Here is an 11527-nt window from a genome sequence, read left to right on the forward strand (position 1 = left end):
GGTAGGAAGTGTCTTCAGCTCTATAGCAGGTTTCTTAGGTCCAGGTATAGGATCAGGAGTTAAAGCTAAGCATTCACTCAGGTGGTTATCTTGATATTCCTCACGCCAGTTGTCATCTTCAAAAATTGGCGGCATAGGAATTCTTAGGATGTCGGTTTCCGTATTTGGTTCGGATTTTATTTCATGAACACACTCGTCGATTATGTCAGCAGAACAGCATGTGTCAATTATAGAGGGTGCTTTTAGGAATTGGGAAAGTATAAATTCTATTTTCTCTTCTCCTACTTCAAAAGTAAGCTTTCCTCGTTTTACGTCTATAATTGCACCAGCGGTTGCTAAGAATGGTCTTCCTAATATGATTGGGATGTTAGAATCTTCTTGGATATCCATAATGATGAAATCAGTCGGGATGTAGAATTGACCTACACGAACAGGGATATTCTCTAACATTCCTACAGGGTACTTTACTGAACGGTCTGCTAGTTGAAGAGACATTCTTGTTGCTTTAAGCTCACCTAGATTTAGTTTCTTACAGGTTGAGAGAGGCATCAAACTAACACTAGCTCCTAAATCGCACAAGGCTTTCTCTATAATGGTTTTACCTATTACGCAGGGTATAGAGAAACTACCAGGGTCTTTCAGTTTTGGAGGCATATTGTTTTGGATGATAGCGCTACATTCAGCGGTAAGCGTTATAGTTTCGTTATCCTCGAGTTTCTTTTTGTTTGATAAGATTTCTTTTAAGAACTTAGCGTACGAAGGCATTTCAGTTATGGCTTCTGTGAATGGTATGGTTATGTTTAATTGCTTCAGAAGTTCTACAAATCTTTTAAATTGCGCTTCGGTTTTTGATTTAGCTAATCTCTGAGGGTAAGGAATTGGTGGCTTATAAGGTGGTGGTGGAACATAAGGTTTCTCCTTTTCGGGTTCCACTTCGTTATTGTTCTCATCAGTCTTAGTAGTTTGTTCGTCAGTTGTTTTCTTTTGGGTTTCCTTTGGCTCTTGTTATGACATGGGTACGTTTTGGGTTCTAGGATCTATGGGTCCATCGTAATTCGTTCCACTTCGTAGTGTTATCGCGTTCGCATGTCCTTTAGGATTAGGTTGTGGTTGAGCAGGAAACGTGCCAGCAGGGGCAGCAGTAGGTGCTTGTTGTTGAGCCACTTGTGAGATTTGAGTTTCTAACATTTTGTTATGCGTAGCTAAAGCATCTACTTTGTTCGATAGTTGTTTTAGTTGCTCGCTATTGTGGATGTTTTGATTCAGGAAGTCTTTATTGGTTTGTTGTTGGGAAGCTATGAAGTTCTCCCTCATGATTTCTAGGTTCGACTTCCTAGGGGTGTTTTGAGCAGCTACAGGCGCTTTTTGGTAGCCAGGTGGTACAGCAGGTGCTTGTCCAGGCGCGTACAACGCATTGTTGTTCTTATAAGAAAAGTTCGGGTGGTTTTTCCATCCAGGGTTGTACGTGTTAGAATAAGGGTTTCCTTGAGCTTAATTTACTTGATCAGATGGGACTCCAGTCAAGAGTTGGCATTCAGCAACTACATGCCCAGTCAATCCACAAATCTCGCAGTTAGGTGCTACAGCGGCAGCGGTGGCTGAAGGAGTGATGGTTAAATTCTCGATCTTTTGAGTTAAAGCGTCTACTTTAGCGTTAACGCGGTCTATACCACTTATTTCGTACATTCCTCCTTTGGTTTGTGCTTTCTCTAGAGCAGCTCGTTCTCCACCCCATTGGTAATGGTTTTGTGCCATGTTCTCTATGAGTTTGTATGCTTCATCATGGGGTTTGTCCATTAATGCTCCGCCAGCAGCGGCATCTATAGTCATTTTAGTGTTATATAGGAGACCACCATAGAAAGTATGGATGATCAGCCGTGGTTCGAGTCCATGATGAGGGCATATTCTAAGCATGTCCTTGTAACGTTCCCAAGCTTCGAAGAGTGATTCGTTATCTTTCTGGGTAAATCCGTTGATTTGACCTCTAAGCATAGCAGTTTTGCTAGGCGGAAAATATCTCGCTAAGAATACTCTCTTCAATTCGTCCCACGTAGTTATGGAATTGGAAGGCAGGGATTGAAGCCACGCTCTCGCTCTATCTCTCAAGGAGAAAGGAAAAAGGCGTAATCGAATAGCTTCGGAACTAACGTTGTTGGCTTTGATAGTGTCGGCGTATTGCACGAACACGGATAAATGGAGATTGGGGTCGTCTACAGGGCTTCCAGAGAATTGATTCTGTTGAACAGCTTGGACCAGCGAAGGTTTTAGTTCGAAATTGTTTGCCTCAATCGCAGGTGGTGCGATACTTGAATGCGGTTCAGCGCGCAAAGGAGCGGCATAGTCTCTAAGAGGACGAATAGCAGCCATCTCTAACTTCGGGATAATTTGATTGATTTGATCAGTAAGAGTCAATTCCTGATTAATCGGAATTTCTGCTACTTCGGGAAGATTGCGAGCTCGACGTTTGACGTTAATGAAACGTTCGATCTCGTTAATTCGTTGTATTAAGTCTCCTCCTTCTGAACGAGTATTTGGCATACAATCGTTCAAAAAGAAAGGTAAGAATTGTCCTAGTCTCTACGGTGTAACAGTGAGTTACGATATCGACTTAAAATAGTCCCCGGCAACGGCGCCAAAAACTTGATCGCGACTTTACGTGTCTATAAATCTGATAACTGCAAGTGCACAGTCGTGTCGTGTAGTTTTAAAAGATATCGAATCCACAGGGACTATGAATCGATCTACCGTTATCTAAGGTTACTATGTAAAGCTAGGAGTACTAAAATTTCGATTGTTCCTAAGGGAAAGTGATTGTGAGAGAATAAAGAATAATAATAAAAGACAGGTATCAGTATGTATTTCGTTTAACTACAAGAAATCCGAAGGTCCATTGGCTTTTGCATAATCAAATTAAAAATCTTTACTAATTCAATTGATTAAAAATCCTCGTCTCAAACTTTCGCTCTGTTGAGTCAGACTACTATTCTAATCCTAATGTACGCTTTCGCCATCCCATTAGATTTTAGAAGAGCTTTTTGGAAACAATGTAATTAATAAAATGCCTATTTTATGAGGTTGTTATCTATTTAAATCTCCTAATCTCAAACTTTCGCTCTGTTGACTCGGAGCAAGCTAATATCCCTAACGTACGCTTTCGCCATCCCGCTCGAGTGTAAAAACAATTTTTGGAAATAAATAAGTCCCAATTAGTTTTAATACGCTTTCGCCATCCTTAAAACTAATGTCCTATGTCTACTATCCAGTTAAAGACCTCAAACTTTCGCTCTATTGGTTTTAACCTTTGACCGTCTTAAGCCCTCAAACTTTCGCTCTATTGGTTTTAAGACTTACTAATTAAACTAGACATATAAACCAAAAATAAGTGATAATTAATAAAACATAATTTAAGCCAATTTATTTCGGATCCCTACGGTTAACTTATTTACATACCGACACCTTTAGTAATTTAGCCAGACATATTAATATGGTTAAACATGCATAAATAAATTTGGTTCATATTAATAGGCATATTAATTGGCATATAATATATCATGCAATAATAATATAAATAAAGGCGGTAAATAATAAACCTGAATTAAAATAAATCTGAATTAAATTGAATCTTGAAGTACTCGAACTTCCACCACAGCTTGGCTGGATCGTTCTTCGGAATTTAAATGGCAGAAAATAAAAACAAGGAATTAAAACGATAAATCTAACGTAAGGCTAGATCTACGAAAAGTTCACAACAATTTCCAGTGTAGAAATCGTTGTGAGAAAATAAACGGTTGAATGAAAACAGAATAATGAAAAGCGGTTCGCGGTATAATTTCGGCAGCACTTCGTTGGCAGGAAATCGGACCGATTGAAGTGAGATAGCAGGTCCTATTTATAGGAGGGGATTTGCAGTTGGAATCCGTGAATTGAGGGACTTTTTTTCTGACTGGGACTTGGAGACGTGCGTCTCCGATTCTTCAGGGAGGTAGCTGACTGACTTGAGACGTGCGTCTCAAGTGGAGATTCTTTAGGGAGGTGGAGACGTGCGTCTCCCCTTTGCTGAGGTGGCAGAGACGTGCGTCTCTGCTTACTAGCGTGGCCTGGGTTGCTTTCCTTCGTGGGCTGGATTGCTCTTTTGGGCCTTTTGGGTCCTAATTGCACTCCCTTTTTACTTCAGCACCCAATTTACGTCTTTTAAGCATAAATATTGGTCATTTAAGCTCGATTTTCTTTCCTTTTCGCAAATAGACGTAATTGAAGTGTAAAACCTGAAACAAAACAAATACACGCGTAATATCACAATAAATTAACATAATAAACGGAAAATGCTATAAATATCTATGGATTTTAGGCTAAATATACGATATAAAATCGTGTTATCAAGATTTGAAAAGATTTTTGAAAATAATGGAATATAGTACAAAAATTAGTGGGAAACAAAAGATAATAATAATCTACTTGTTACCAGTACAGTTTGAGTTTCCTGATTCTGCGCCTGCAAAAAGATTTAACTCTGTACCAATTGTGTCAGTACTATTTATCTGTAAATAAATAAATAGCATGTGTGAAGTAATAAACAGTATTTGGCGTTTGCGTAAGAATAAATTCAACTGCCAGCCAAATTACGGTAAGAAAAATTCTAAAAACTAAGTATTTCATATGTCAGGATATTTGTTAAAATAAAAATCCATGATTATATGAGACTCTTAATTTTCAGATTGGAGTTTTCTTGAAAAATATGTGGGCAAATTTTGGGGTATAACACATACTATATGCTCTGATACATATTTTGTGTTCTGATTCATTCATGCTCTGACTTTTGTCGTTTAGCTTGTTCTGAAACATTTCAGGATGTAGAAGATGCTCTGATGATGCTCTGGTACATTAACAATGTTCTGATACAATCTAGCATTCAATGATTCAAGAAGAAATTCAAAGCTCTGAAGCTGTCCTATGGGAGCAAGAAGCAGAAGCTCTAAATGTTCTAAAGATCTAAGCATATGTTATCGTCTCAACTGAAATGGAAAATACTCAGGGAAGTCCTTTATTTATAAATTTCTTCCAGTATTTATTTCAGGGGGAGATTATTTATCTCAGGGGGATATTGTTAATCTCAGGGGGAGATATATTCACACACTATGTTTATATGCTTATGCTATAACTGTGTAATTGTCTTTAGCCGTCTGATTTTCTGATTGCAAATTCATATCATTTATATATGTTTTTGTCATCATCAAAAAGGGGGAGATTGTTAGAACAAGATTTGTTCTGATCAATATTCTTAGTTTTGATGATAACAATGTATATGAATTTTCTTGAGATAATGTGGTACTCTAATTATATGCAACTTCCATTTCAGGAAATATATATAGAGTATGCACAAATTCAGCGCAAGAATCACTGGCTTAGAAGGTTCAAGTATGCAACATCAGAACATGCTCTCGCAAGACATCAGAAGATGGTCAAGCAGAATCAGAACATGGTCTATTGAAGCATCATAAGAACTTGAGATCAGAAGCAGAAGCACTGAAGTTCTCATGGTATCATGCTAGAAGCACTTCAAGGTCAGAAGACAAGAAGATGCTCTGCACCAAGCTGTTTGACTCTGATGATATTCAAACGTTGTTTACACAAACATCAGATCAGAAGCAAGTACAAGATGGCAGGCTACGCTGACTGACAAAAGGAACGTTAGAAGCTATTAAAGGCAACGTCAATAGACACAGCAAAAGCAAGGCTCGAGGTAGTTGACAAAAGAGTGAAACATTAAATGCAATGCTGTACGGATCATGCAACGCATTAAATGCTCTCAACGGTCATCTTCTCAAACGCCTATAAATAGAAGTTCTGATGAGAAGCTGAATACAACACTTTGCGCAAACATACAGAAACGCTGTCAAATTCTAAAAGCTCTCAAACTTCATCTTCAACCTCACTTCATTACTATTGTAATATCTTAGTGAGATTAAGCTTAAACTTAAGAGAAAAATCACAGTTGTGATAATAGCTTATTAAGAAGCATTGTAACTCTTATAAGAATTTGTTTACATTCATTTGTAAGAACTAGATGAGATCAAGTTGTGATCGGATTCTCTAGAAAGTCTTAGAGGGTATCTAAGCATTGTGTTCCTAGAGTGATCAGGTTGTGATCAGAATACTCTAGAAGACTTAGATGTTATCTAAGTGGAAAACCATTGTAATCTTGTGTGATTAGTGGATTAAATCCTCAGGTGAGGTAAATCACTCCAAGGGGGTGGACTGGAGTAGTTTAGTTAACAAGGAACCAGGATAAAAATCATTGTGCAAATTGTTTTTATCTTAAGAGTTTTAAAACTACACTTATTCAAACCCCCCCCCCCCCTTTCTAAGTGTTTTTCTATCCTTCAACTCCCTCTTTTTTCCACAATTTGGAAAAGGTTTGAAAAAGAGAAACCAAAGAAATGCCAAACATCATCTAGATCTGAATACCATATCTGGATTTTCATATGGTAGAAACATATCAAGGTAGCAGTAGAGATACCAACATTTTATTGCCATTAAAAAAGCAATAACACATATCTTGCAGTCATTTGTATCTAACCACAGAAGCACATAATCTTTAACTAAAAGACCTCAAAAAGGGAACAAGAACTATAAAACAGGAACACACAACCACCTTCAACAAAGGAACACCAAAATAGCAGTAGTGGTAACAATGGCATGAGGTGAAAATGCATCAACAAAAACTAGATCAGTTTCATCAACACATGCAAAGATGTTGGACACAATGTCTAAAACATATTTCCGAACAAAAAACTTAGAACTGAAACTCAATAACCTATGAGGAATACCATCATTCTTAACCTCAATCTCCTTCATCAACTTAGGATAACAAGCTCCACTAATCAGTATTGTCTTCAACAAATGAGTATCAGTTAGAAGCTCCATAATTATACTATACTTTAGTGCTTCAACATAATGTTCTTATTCATCCTCACTTACAGTTTCCTCTTCTTCCTCATGTCTAGCTTCTTCTTTTTCCTTAGCTTCCCTTTCCTTGGTCATAATCTTGTGTGTAGAGGGAACCTTGCCTATGCCGAAAGCTTCCCACTTTCTAAAATTATAGCCTTCACACTCAAGATATCTTATGATTTTGTTGGGACATATGATCTGACACAACATACAACAAACGCATATTCATCATTTAAAACAATGCTGGAAAGTAATTGAACACACATGATTGTTAACCCAGTTCGATGTACAATAACACCTAGTCCAGGGGCTACCAATACACAAAGGAAATCCACTATTAAGAGTATCAATTTGAAGTAAAACAGCCTCCGGTTTACAACTTCTCACTTAATCCCTACCCAGCGCAACTTCTTCCTAAGAACTTCCTAGATAAGAGAAACCCCTCTCACTTCTAATCACCCTAGTGATGTCTCACACTAACGACACATGTTACTAATATTGACGACCCTTGACCATAATTGTCAATTACAAAAAATACACGATTAAGACTACTTTAATCAACAAATAATTGATCTTGCTTAAAAGCTTTGATCAAGAATAATAGCTTGAATCACAAGCAACACACACTTAGATAACCATATCAATGATACCTAAGAGACACACATATATTCAATACTTAACAGCTTATGAATGCATGACAAAACTTACAATTCCATAAACAATCTTACTCTTCTATCAACATGATATTAGAGAGGCTCACATTGAAAGGACAAACCCTAACCTAATCTCGTAAGTACTACTTGTAGCGGGGAAAATTTGAGACCGAGGCCATTAATTGACTCGACTCAATATTTCAGTGAAAGTCGCCACCGCGCTTTATTGTTTCCAAAGGAAATGGGAAAAGAACGAAAAAACCCAAAATTTGTTTTTTAAAACAAAAAGAGATCTTAGGTACGGGTGTTGATTATACGAGGGGAAGGTTTTAAGCACCCCTCATATCTGTGGTACTCCACAGGAACCTTTTTGAAAATCTGTGTTTTGTAAAAGATATTGTGTGCAAAAAGAGACGGTTTGTTTGATTTTTTAAAATAAGCTCGGCAAGACGTTAAGCCTTGTGCCTACATACCTCCTCAGTGCAATGGAGAAGTCAGAGCTAATGTAGTTCCGCTTAAAAGGGAAAAGAAACGTTTAAAAGGAATAAACACGTTTACCATCGTCGGGGCGAATACTCAGCCATTGATTTTAAATATGAGAACGAACAAATTCTTTGCGTCACTAATGAGAGAAGGGCGCCAACTTGGATAAAATCGACAAGTATGCCACTAGCTCTCTTACGTGGAAAAGATTTCGTCGTGTCAATCAATATTAAAATCGTGGGGTATCGCGACTAATGACAATGATTAATCGTGCTTACTTTTGAAAGAAAATGCCAACAAGGGCTAAATATAGTTTTAAAGAAGATTTTAAAAGGGATTTCAAACATAAGAAGTTTTTTAGAAAAAGAGAGGAGACTTTGAAAATTTAAGAAGTGGGAGGAGATGAAGAGGTTATCCTAGTGCGAGAAAATAAAAGTTTAGGGAAAAAACGATCTGACCGAAATAAGAAGTCGACACTTGACACATTGAGTCAAGGAATAATTCCCATCCTTTGGATTACCAACACAAAACCAAAATTACCACTTAGGGACCCAAATGAACTTGCAAATCTTCGAATAATCGCATAAGTTTCTGACGGAAATCGGGCAGAGTAACGGTTGTAAATGGGCGAAATCCTTATCTTAGTGCTTTGGAATTAACCTTCAAAGACTTTTCGAGGAGATACCTACACACATCACAACAGCAATCCAACCAGACAAAAATAACGAGCAAAATAACAGTCAAACAATAATCCACAGTCCATTGGTCCTTAAGCGTTTTTTAGGTTTCATCTTGTTTATTAATGTTTTAACATAAAAGTAAAGTACGGCCCAAGTGGACAAAAGAAAAATAGCGGAGAATAAATATGACGTCCAAATGGACAAAATAAAAATAGCAGAAAGTAAATATGATGATATGACAAACATAAGAGCGGTAAATATAAAGGACAATATAATTAAATGCGGAAATTAAAATTAGTCGTTAGTTGTTAAAGATAACCATCTTGAAACTTGTCAAGTATGTTATCAAAGTTAGTAAATAAAGATTAATAATGGAGGAAGGATGAATTCGGATTCAAATCAACCACATACGACTTCCTCTCATTTTTAATCTTTTATCGATTCAGGACAAAGAAAAAAGAAGGATAGATGAAGAAAAAAGAGCAAAATAACATAATAAACTAATAATAAAAAAACACAAGGTGTAAAATAATAAGACATATTTTTGTGAATTTTTTCATAATTTTTGGACTAAAAACGAAATTAATATGAATTTCTAAAGTTTGAAACTAATTAAAATAAAATTGTAACATAAAATAAAACAGAATAAATTCCAGCCATCTGATTTAGTCAATTGACTAATTTTATATAGGATCTAAGATCCAGAACTAAAGTGCATAATAAAAATAAAAAACAAGTGTGTAGAGAATCCCATTTCCGGTCATCTTCTCAGATGAAGACAAGTGGCTCCGATGGCCACTTGTCAACACCACACTACTGCGCACGGATCACAAGGCAAGGAAGGAAAGAAAATTTGAAAAAAATGCTGTTGACAGCATGTTCACGTGGATAGAAACACAAGTGGTAAGCATGGGGGACAAGTAAACATCATCATCATTATGACTTATTAAAACATTTCTTCTTTCAAATAAAAAAAGTTCATTCTCTCTCTCTCATTAAAACAAAGCAAAACAAAGTTTGTTTAAAAAAGAAGCAATAGGTAGAAACAGGAAGAAAAAGGGGCGGAGAGGATGAACACGCGGCGGCTCACATGGAGATCACGGCGGCCGGCGTTTCTCCGGCGCGGAGGCCGGAGATGGAAGTTCCCAGAACTCAAATTTTTTTACTTGTTTGCGTTCGGTTTCTTCTCACGTCCTTGAATATCGGGTTAGTTTAAAGCAAAACTTAAGGAAAAGAGTAGATCTACAGTTAAAGTTATGAATCTCTAAGCTCAAATGTAGCACCACAGTGCATGAATCACATAACTAAAGATGAATTTGTGTTCAGATGAAGATTATCAACCTTTTGGAACCAAAAAAGTGAAGAAACAGTGGTGGTTTGAAATTCCGGCACGGTGGTTTTGGAATTCCGGCGGTGGTTTCGGTCAAGCTCGGTTCAGGTGAGTTTTTTTCTGATTTTGTTCTGAGTAAGTCTGAAAAGTTCTGAGCAAAAGGTCCTTTGTGTCAGTGTGAGTCAATGCTTATATAGTGTAGAAACTAGGGTTTGAAATGAGTAAATCTGGGCCAAAATTTTGATGAATCCGGAATGAGAATCAATAGGAACGAAACCCGTTTTTTTCTGCAGCCCAAACCGAAAATCCCTCTTTATTTCCAATTTTCAGCTTTTGTTTTATATTCTTGAGATATTGTTTGAACATGTTCTTGGGCCTTGAATCTTTGTCAAACTTTTTGTGGATTGATTTATTTGTATTTGGGAAATTGCTAACTCCACCTTTGTTTCTTTTCCTTTATGAATTGATAAAAGTTGAAAGAGAAGCATGGATGAAATCTTGAAGATTATTGAGCTTGGAAGATTCAAAGGAAGACATGAGCATGGACATGGAGAAATATTGAAGAAAATGGTGTGGACTTGGAATATTTTGAATTTTTCCTTATGTAAACATAATGATGTAACTTTGAGAATCCGTCCACCTTGTAATTTGGAATGAGTTATGAACTTGAATGGACTTTCTTGGATTTGAAGCTTCGAAATTTGTATGTTGAATGATCATAGAATTGAAACTCTTACATCTTGAATGGAAACTTTGGAATCAAATCATGAATTGGATTTTTTTTTTATGAAATGAGAACTTGCACTAATCCTTAAGAACTTGGTTTTCAACTCCAAATAATTCAATTTGCATGATTTCTTCATCTCGAATTAAATTCTTGAACAAAATAAATGCTCAAAAATTCAATATCATTTGACTGAACTTGAACACTCTTGAATTGATTCTTAACCACTTGACAATCATCACCACAATAATAAAGTCTTGATTCAAACCTCTGAACCCTGATGAGAAAAATCACCTGAACTTCTTGATCCTCAGACCCTATCTGATAAAGAAACAAAAATAAAAACTATTTTTTGAATTTTGATTAATGGTTAGTGAAACATAATAACTAAAAATGAATAGAAATATGAACAAAGATGTGCCTGGTGATTCCCTTGCAGGTGAGCTCAAAATGAGAGAAGCGCAAGAGGGCCTCGCACATGATCTTGATGTGATTTAAACAAAGTCTGAGACGCGGGATCTTAGGGTAAAAAATTGGGGTATGACAGATGCCCCTATTTAAGTTTCTTCTATCCGGAGATATGAAGATTGAAATCTTCGTCTCGACGTGATTGAAGAGACTTAAATACAGAATACACAATTTTTGGCCCTAAGATGCAATGCAATGCTTATGATTATGAATGTAATGCACATGACTTCCATGAGAGGGA

General features: G+C 36.7%; 1 long non-coding RNA gene and 1 other non-coding gene across 2 annotated transcripts; both read left to right on the forward strand.

The window, feature by feature from the left end:
- The first annotated feature begins 1885 nt into the window (after positions 1-1885).
- LOC131627076 (small nucleolar RNA R71) lies at positions 1886-1992 on the forward strand. Its single transcript, XR_009291390.1, has one exon. It is a non-coding gene; the product is annotated as a small nucleolar RNA R71 (small nucleolar RNA).
- A 7999-nt stretch (positions 1993-9991) lies between these two features.
- On the forward strand, positions 9992-10794 carry LOC131627066 (uncharacterized). The gene is made up of 2 exons (XR_009291385.1): positions 9992-10202; positions 10568-10794. It is a non-coding gene; the product is annotated as an uncharacterized LOC131627066 (long non-coding RNA).
- Positions 10795-11527: the final 733 nt, after the last annotated feature.

The sequence above is a fragment of the Vicia villosa genome, unplaced genomic scaffold (genome assembly GCF_029867415.1).
Source record: "Vicia villosa cultivar HV-30 ecotype Madison, WI unplaced genomic scaffold, Vvil1.0 ctg.000348F_1_1, whole genome shotgun sequence".
NCBI classification, from domain to species: Eukaryota; Viridiplantae; Streptophyta; class Magnoliopsida; order Fabales; family Fabaceae; genus Vicia; species Vicia villosa.